Source organism: Haemaphysalis longicornis, unplaced genomic scaffold (assembly GCF_048455015.1).
Source record: "Haemaphysalis longicornis isolate Haplotype H1 unplaced genomic scaffold, Haemaphysalis longicornis Haplotype H1 scaffold_13, whole genome shotgun sequence".
Classification (NCBI taxonomy): domain Eukaryota; kingdom Metazoa; phylum Arthropoda; class Arachnida; order Ixodida; family Ixodidae; genus Haemaphysalis; species Haemaphysalis longicornis.
The window spans coordinates 71483993-71492794 of NW_027526233.1; positions in this window are offsets into that span (position 1 = coordinate 71483993).

Consider the following 8802-nt stretch of genomic DNA (forward strand, 5'->3'; position numbering starts at 1 on the left):
CCTGCGGATTGTTCCTGGCACCTTCCTGCAGTCTTAACTTTAGCTGAAGGTTCGCGTGCTCCAGCTCTGCAGCTGCCTTGTTAGCCTCGCGTTCTGCTGCCCTCTCAGCTCTCATGCGATCTTGCTCTGCCCTCACCCATTCCCGGAGCTCAGAGTCCCTGAGACCCAGTTGGGTACCAAGCGTGACTAGTTTTTCCAGATCCATGTCACGTCTCGCACTCTCCAATCCTACTGCTGGTGACGTTAGCTCTTCGGGTTAAGCTAATGAAGAGTCCTGTCGCGGACGCCAGATGTGATGTAATACAGGCTCTTCTAACAATCCCCACCGTTACGGACGGGAGAATAACGAGACAGGGCCCAGGAACATGGAGAAGAACAGAAGATGGCACGCTTTATGGGGTTGGGTAGTAGCAGAAACACGCGGAGTAAGAAGCGACGGGAAAAAAACTAAACAGGGCTTGTAACTAAAAAGAAGCACGAGTCCGTTTGAATGGAAGTCAAGTTGGCCAACTGCAACAGTCTCACGTGTTGGATGAGCTGTTCGGGAGTGTGCAGATTGGCTGGAGCGTCTTCGGCGCGCCGGCGGAACTTCCTCGAACGTGGGCAGGTCGTCGGGGCTGGTCCGTGCTGTCGTTCCCTTTCCGTCGCCTTCTAGGCCGTCGCAGGAGAACCACGGTCGCGCACCCGGTACTGGAACAGCGGCGTCCGGTCCGAAGGCTGCCCTCTTGCTCACGATTACCGCCGAGCAATCTGGAACACACCGTCCCCTTCGCCAGGATCCTCTCGCACACCTCCTGTTCCTCCTCGTGGCCCATGGCCCCACCATAGGGATTGGCCATCTTCTTGGACAAAATGTCCTCCAAAGACGCAAAGTTACGGGTACTTCCTCACAGGTACACAGAAAGGGGCTGAAAGGTACCCAACTTTGAAAATGATAGCGTTAAAAATGACAAGCCGGCGTTGTTGTAGAGATGGCTAGTGTAAGAAGTTTCTCATTTCTGTTATACTTGATGTCCGTTCGTATTTGCTGAGAATGAATGTGACAGCTTTATTTTGGAATGCTTCAAGTTTATTGATGAGATACGACTGATGGGGCTTCCAGATTAGTGCTGCATATTCTATCTTTGATCGAGCTAGTGTTTGGTATCTGGCATTCCCTACACCACTTCTTCAGTTGATTAAGGTCTGCTTGAAGGGATGGGGTGCCTTCGGAGTTAAGTGGCCTATAAATGACGCAGTCATTCCTAAATAATCGCACAGTAGAAAACATAATACTGTTATTGTTATTGATATATATTGCTAAAGGGGACGAATGGTCATGATTGGTTACTGACTGATGTCGATAGGTTAGGAAGTTATTAATCCACCTGTTACCTTAGTGTTGATATTAGGAGCAGCAGTAAGGTTTTCCATGAGGCGCATGTAAGGGACCTTGTCAAAGGTCTTGGCGAAATCTATTAATATAGCATGTATTTGTGGGGACGAATGTACCGCATTATGTAGAGCAGTGATTAATTCGAATACCGGAGCTTGACAGGAACGGCCTCGCCAAAAATCCGTGCTGATTACAAAAAAAAGCCCTGTTTTGTTAGGTAGCTCATTACGACGGTTCATAAGTTTTCTAGAAGTTTGCAAACTATTCTGGTAAAGGAAATCGGTTGGTAATTAGGTTCGGAAATAATGCAAGTGCCTCAAAACATGTGCTCGTTTGCCCAGCGTTTATACGTTTCCTATTTTTGGCTTGGTGTCCTTCTTTTCCTCGAGTCGTGTTTTTTACTTGGAGCGTTTACCCTTCCGATTTCCTTTTAAAATGTTGCTTTTGTCGGAACTTGGCGTGAAGGCTTTTCATTATCTCATTATCAACGTTTTTCTCATTCTCAACGCCCTTTCGTTGCTGTCGCCACAATGTCTAATATTCACCCTCCTCACTCTAATCATCATCACGCGGCGTATCAAGCCCCGCGGCCAGCAGGGCTCACCTCGCCAGTTCACATTAGGAGCTCCCTCTCTCTCCCTTACTCAGCATGTAAAAGCTAACATAACAAAGAGTAATTGATATCTTAAAAATAGCGAAAAATGTTTGTACAAACTTCGCTTCTGAAAGCATCCGTAACACTGCTGTAATTATTTGACTAGGCCGGTAGAATGGGCTCCAAAGATAAACAAACATAAGGTTCGAAATGGGCTCATAGGCTTAAAGAGAGACCAAGTAGCAGGGGACGATGTCATACAGTTGATCCATTGTCGCATGCTGAAGACATTGCAGCGGAAAAGCTTGCCGAATTATGGCCTTAATACCTCCGAACATCAGCGGTGGCCCTGCATAGGAGCGCCCAAACCTTACATACACAGTAAACGCTCGTTAATTCGACCTGGAAGGGGACTATAACATTGTTCGAATTAAGCGGAGTTCGAATTAGCGGGGGAACGCTAGAATGAATAAACGTCGCGCCACAACGTGCGAGATTACAAAAAAGGCACTCCTGGACTCGTTATCGCGCATTAGGCGCTACTAGATGTTTGTGGCAGCTGAGTTTGTAAATAATATTCATAGAACTTGAATAGCGAACGGCGCCACTGGCGCGGTGGCCGCTGCGGTAGCGAAATAGGCTGTCGCAGCCGCGTAGCGAGTGTGCTACGCTGTTGGTTTTTAGATGCGACGCTCAGAGCATCTCTTGTCGGCGGCCCTGTCCTTCCTGCGTGCGTTCGTTGTTGTCTCCGTGCGTCCGTTGTTGTCCGCAGCCACTCTCCCCCTCTCCTCTCCGATAGCGAACGCTCTCTCGCGAGGGGCATTGGATTGGATTCGATTGGATTGGCTTGGCTTGGCTTGGCTTGGCTTGACTTGACTTGGATTGGATTTGGATTGGATTGGATTAAAGTGGATTGTATTGGATTGTGTTGCGTCATAGCCGCGGCACTCTCTCTCTCCGTGGTCTCCTCTCCTTCGGGCGCGCTGCGCATATAACCGGTGGGCCGCTGTCCGGCGGCCTTTCGGTCTACGGTTGCTCTCCGCTTGCGCTTGAACCCCACTCAGCGTCGCATCACACCAGGGTTGCCGCGAGGGGAGGTGGGCGGTGGGCGTAATTTTTGGTTCGTTCTTTTGCATCTCTAGTAAATTTGGTTTGGTTTGGATTTGAAACCCAATGTAATCAGTCTTCTTCTTCCGACTTCTTTTACGAAGAGCGACGAAAACCTGTGGATCCCAGTTCAAATTAGGCCGTCTGGATGGAGATGCGTTCGAATTATCGAGAGTTTTCTCCCTTTGAAATATACAGGGCTGTGCCGGGACAAGGGCGTCCGTTCGAATTAGGCGGAGGTTCGAGTTAACCGAGTTTGAATTAACGAGCTTTTACGGTATCTACAAAAGCATAATATCAAAACCTAATATTGCAGGCTCTTGGCCGATTTGTTTTTGTATACAAATTATTTCCCAAGTAACACTCTATCTCATAAGGGACTGCGTCCACCTTCAGCAGCTAAGAGAGCGATCTCGCTGTAAGAGAGGTTTCTGAATAGTTGGTAATATTCACATGCCGTAAACAAGGTAATCCAAAAATCTTCGGAATATTCTAAACCCTTGTGTGTGATATTCGTAGATGTAAAAAATGCGTTAGCCTCAATAGCCCCCCTTGCTATGATTAAAGTAGTCAGAGATCATTAAGTATAAACGAACATTAAAAAACGCAGTTTCTGGTCGTCTTTTAAGTTCTCTATCGGGAAATGTGTCCGAGAGGAAGTGAGTCTTTCAGAAATAATTTACAGGCTGTCTAGAAGGAGTATGAAGATAAGCAAATGGGCTAAATCAAAATAAAAAGTGACGAATAAATGAAAAATACCTGAGCGAGGTGAGATTTGCTGATGACATTATTTGACTGAGGACTTTCATGAAAGTGCAGAGCATGTCTCCAGGTATTTACTTTGAAAGTTTGGTTGTACAACTCAAATTAAGCAAAAATAAATAACAAGTAATGTAAACAAACATGCATAAGAACACCCTTTGTAGCTGGGAAAAGAAATGCCTAACCCTCTATGCCCAACAACAAAAATGACAGATGAAAAGTATAACGCTTTATTGTAGTATATTTGTGAGTTTTAAACTTCAAAGATTTCGAATACCATGGGAAAGTTAGCGCCCTTAAGCTATTGAGAATAGGCGACCTCCTTTCCTTTTTGTGCAGCCCAATACAGTGGACGTGTACCCATTGCCCACTATGTGTAATATCTGCCTTATATGCCGCTGTGATTTCATCACTAGCTATTTTTTTTTCTCGACTTGCCCCCTACCCTCTACCCAAGAAATATCCATCTCCGACAGCACGACGCCAATGGGTGCATTAAGCTGACGTCCGTGCATGCCTCAATTTACCTACACAGCCACGATTGGCTGGCTTACCAGAGCTGGTACCCAGAGGGCGCTTCGACGAACCCTGTCGTTTGAAATGGCTTGGTAGAATTCGTAATCGACAAACTTATAGCAGCTATGGAGAGCAAATACGACGTTCTTCTACTCCACAGCATCGCGATTGATAAAACGGAAGCATCTCTAGTAGGAAATTACTGAGCATCAATGGGAGCTCAGGGTGAAAACGACACACGCTATGTGATCAGCTAAACCAGGGGCGAGGTCTTTCCAATCTCTGGGAAATCTTTCGCAGCGTGGCAGGCAAATAAAAAACCAAGTTGCCCATCATGAGGACCTTATGTTAGAAGACCCAGATGTAGTGGAAAACAAGATCACCCACACCCCCTTCCCGTGCGGAACAATGGAACCGGACACACTGCTGGACCTTTAATCCTCACTGACTGTTGCCCACAAGACTGCTTGCACCAGCCCTTCAGTACGGCCGATCTCTTTGTTGGTCTAGGGCAAGCAAATGATGTTCATCCACTTGCTATGACAAAAATATATGGCATCTCCAAAACCTCCATGACAGTGAAAGGAAACACTTCTCCACATTGTTTACAACTCCTATGATTTTAGCAGTGTGGACGAATGCTTGAAACTGACTATAATTCATCCAAGCCCAAAAGCTAAGAAAGACAGAGAAAAACGTCACAACATTCGACATATAGCCGTCAGGCCTACCATATGTAAGCTTATGGAGAAGAAGTTTATCCACAAAACGTCTTCAATACCAGCTGGAAAAGACCACCTGTTTCCATCCTTCGTATACTGGTCTTCGTCCTATGTAAGCACCCAGAACTACCTTTGGCTCCTACGCCGGGTCATGAATAGTACTTCACGAGAGTACTTACCAGACAACCTGCTTCCTGTAGATATGCAGAAAGTTTTTATAACGTAGATGAAAACGAAATTCCGCGCTCGCCGTCGCGTTCTTTAGACAGCGTGTTCAGAGCTGGGTGTGGAATATCCTTAAAAGTCGGGACATCCGCCCCCAAAATAAAATCCGCAGTGGGCACCTGAAACGTTTTTAGATGAAGGAGTTCCTCAAGCGTCTACTCTCGCCGCGCTCCTGTTTAACCTAGCCATGAAGAAGATAGCCCGCACGCTTGAGCAAGATACAGCGGCAATATTCTCCGTCTACCGGGATGACACAATTTTCTGCGGTGAAGCGAACGGTCGTAACAACAAGGCCCGAATACAAACTGAACCCCAGGCAGCAGTCTTCAGCCTGGAGAGCTCCCTCGAGCGGCATGGGCTGAACTGACGTTGACGAAACCAATTCTTTAGCAGTGACGGACGGATGCTTACGAACGCAGCTAAAAATATAGCCGCAAGTGGGAAGTGATCGTTTGACATCACAAAGTGGCATTATAAGAGTCTTAGATGTCCATGTCACCAGGTGAAGCAGCCCGAACGCATGGTTAAGGATTCTCAACAAAACGTGGAGGCAGCATGTCCCCCTTATTACTAAAATGTCAAATACGTCTGGCGGCTCAACTCAACGCGCTCGCATCCCTCTTTCCGCACGGGACAACTTGAGTAATCCAGGTGTATGGTGATCAGCGCCACCACGGCCCACAGCTCCACCGAGTTCTTACACTGGGAGGCATTTCACATGCAATGTTATGGACGCACGCTAGTGTGCGTTGGACTCGCCCACACCCTGGCTGTTTATGGCTTAGCCGTGTCCGGGGAAAAAGCATCCTTGCGGCTGAGCCAAAGTCAGGGTTGCTTTGCACCGGCACGGCCCGTTTCCGGCAGCAACACTGCATTTTGGCCTCCGCTTCTCGCAGACGATGTCCTCGGTGTGACCCGCCCAGGGGGAATCAGCTAGGTGGTTGCGTTGTCATGTCCAGCTCTCAATCCTTTCTGTCTCCTAGTTCCTTTTCTGATCTCCCTAGTTCCTTTTCTGATCTCCTAGTTCTTTTTCTTATTTCTATGCTTTTCAAACATAGGGTTATAGTGGCAGTGTATGGTTAGCGTGTGCTTTAAAGTCACTTTCACTTCTTTGGCTCCTTCGTAAGTGACCTGCCATGCTACCGAATGTACAACATGCATTTATCGCTTCCTTAGCCACCCCATTAATAAAAACAGATCGGTCTTTGTAACGGGGCCTGACCGAAGTAATTAGCATTAAAACAGCTTTACGCGCCGAAAGATTCAGCAAATACCTTGTGATACATTCAGAAAAAAATGCACCTCTTTCCTCCCCAAAAAATGCATTGGTAGTATTGTTGGGAGAGATAACCACGGAAGCAAACTTGCCTCCGGAAAGATGCTGGTAGAAGCACAAAGAAAAAAAACAAAAACAAAGCTAAAACATTCTCAAAAAGGACACCGCGCCTCAACCAAAAGTGACAGTCATACCACATAGTAGCCTAATACCGCCCAAGGTGCCACCTCTCAACGAGAGATACTTCATGAGAGTGAAGAAGATCTCCTTGAACGACTAAAATTGCAAGGCGTAATAGTTGTGCAGAGGATATCCGTGAGTCGCGCAAACAACGAAATTCAAACAAAACATAATGTTTCTACTTTTAGTTGTTCAACATTTCCTAAATACGTCCATGCTGCATTTATTCTTGTCCAATGAGTCCGTACATACCTCATGTGCGAATTTCACAGAGCGCGTGAGCATTGTTGGGCAGTCTAGAACATCGCTGGTAGCCAGATGGCAGAGCTCTGCAAAAGGTGCAGTCTGCAAGGTGCAAGCTCCACTCCGCTGTTAAAACAGGCCACCTTTTTAAAATGGGTCAGAGATAAGCAAGAAAGAGGGACTGTAGAGGCGCATTTCATTCACAAGGCGGGAAGCAGGCGCATCAATGCACCTTCGGTTGCATTGACGGACAAGGAAATGGCATTCTTAGATGGACACGTGTAGATTTGCACTCGTTGCTGGTGTGACGACTTGAGGACCTCAAAATAGTGTATTTAACCAAACATTTTCCCCAATAAAGTTCAGTTGGAAGTGGCACCGTGTATGTTTCTTCGTGCCCCTTTTTGCTTAGCGCTTTAGTGTTCAGTATATTCAACCAACTAGCCCTTGTCAGGATTTTATTTCTTCGATTGACATACGAATGGCCATGGTACTCAGTCGTGCCGTGGACGACCCATCTGTGCTCACTGCGCAAACACTGATCACACCAGTGATGATTTTAGCAAGCAACCAGTGTAATTCCCAAGTTACAGCAGACCACCTCCAGCCTACTCGCGTTCTAATCCAGCATTCAGGAAAGAAAAATAAGTCATTCAACTGAAAGTGACAGAGAACCTAACATTCTCACAAGCGCCCCTGAAGCCTGCCTTGATATCGGCCAAAAGTTATGCAGACACCGCTCGCCAGGAGGGGGGGGGGGGGTGTTGTCTGGTACATGCGGGCATTAAGTGCAATGATGCTTACCAGGTCTCGTCGGAGACTTGTACTCTGCAGGAGAAAGCCGCTAGCATGAATTCTGCTGGTGCGCTTCAACATAATCTTTGACCTAATGGGAAGCCCTACTGACCTAAAAATGGCTATCTCGGATTAGCCCGCAGCGAACCATTTTTGCTCAATAAAGGAGCCTACTACGCACTGAAAAGCGGTGTGATACGATCAGGTTGAAGCGAGCCTATTGAATCCCCTCAAAGAAGGCACCCATTATTTAAAGCATGAAGACGTGCTACCCAATTACCCCTTCCTATAATTTCTAATCCTCTTAGGCTACCAGCCTCGTCACTTTTTAAAGACAAAAACTTTCTCAATCGATTTCAAAGAACTTGCATTTGTAGCTTATTGAACTCCAACTTATTGGAGTTGTTCAACTGTAACTTACTGAAACCGTGTTTTAGCGAAAAACGAAAAAAGTATAGAAAAAGACGAAATGCACGCTACAGTGGCGTAATATTGGCCGGAGTGATGTAATACTGCTCCACACAAAAAATACTTATCAGCGTTTCAGTTGTACATTAACGTTTGACAGATATGATGAAACCGAAGTAGAGGCCGAACTGCTATCTGACAGTCGAGTTGCTCGGCGGTGGCACAGGTCAGCAGCCGCCAATTCCACGAGCAAGATTGTGTGACGTCACACAGAAATCAGAGGAAAGTGTCCACGGATTCGTTACTACATCATATATTTTCTTTATTATCGCGATTATTGTCTTGATGTTAGCAATAAAATTGGCAACATTGTCATCGGAACAAAGGAGCCTCGTGAATGCCCTTCTATTTTGTGTTCATGGTTCCCTGAATTCACAGACTTTTTCCTGCCCCACACTTGTTGAGCTTGTTCAGATTGCGCCGTGAAGGTCGTGTTAGCCGCCGTCTGTTTTTGAGATGGTACAGCCCAGTCGTCGCCTCGCGTTCCTCTCCTAATAGTGGAATCGTGCTAGTTTATGGGAACGACAGCTGCATCGCG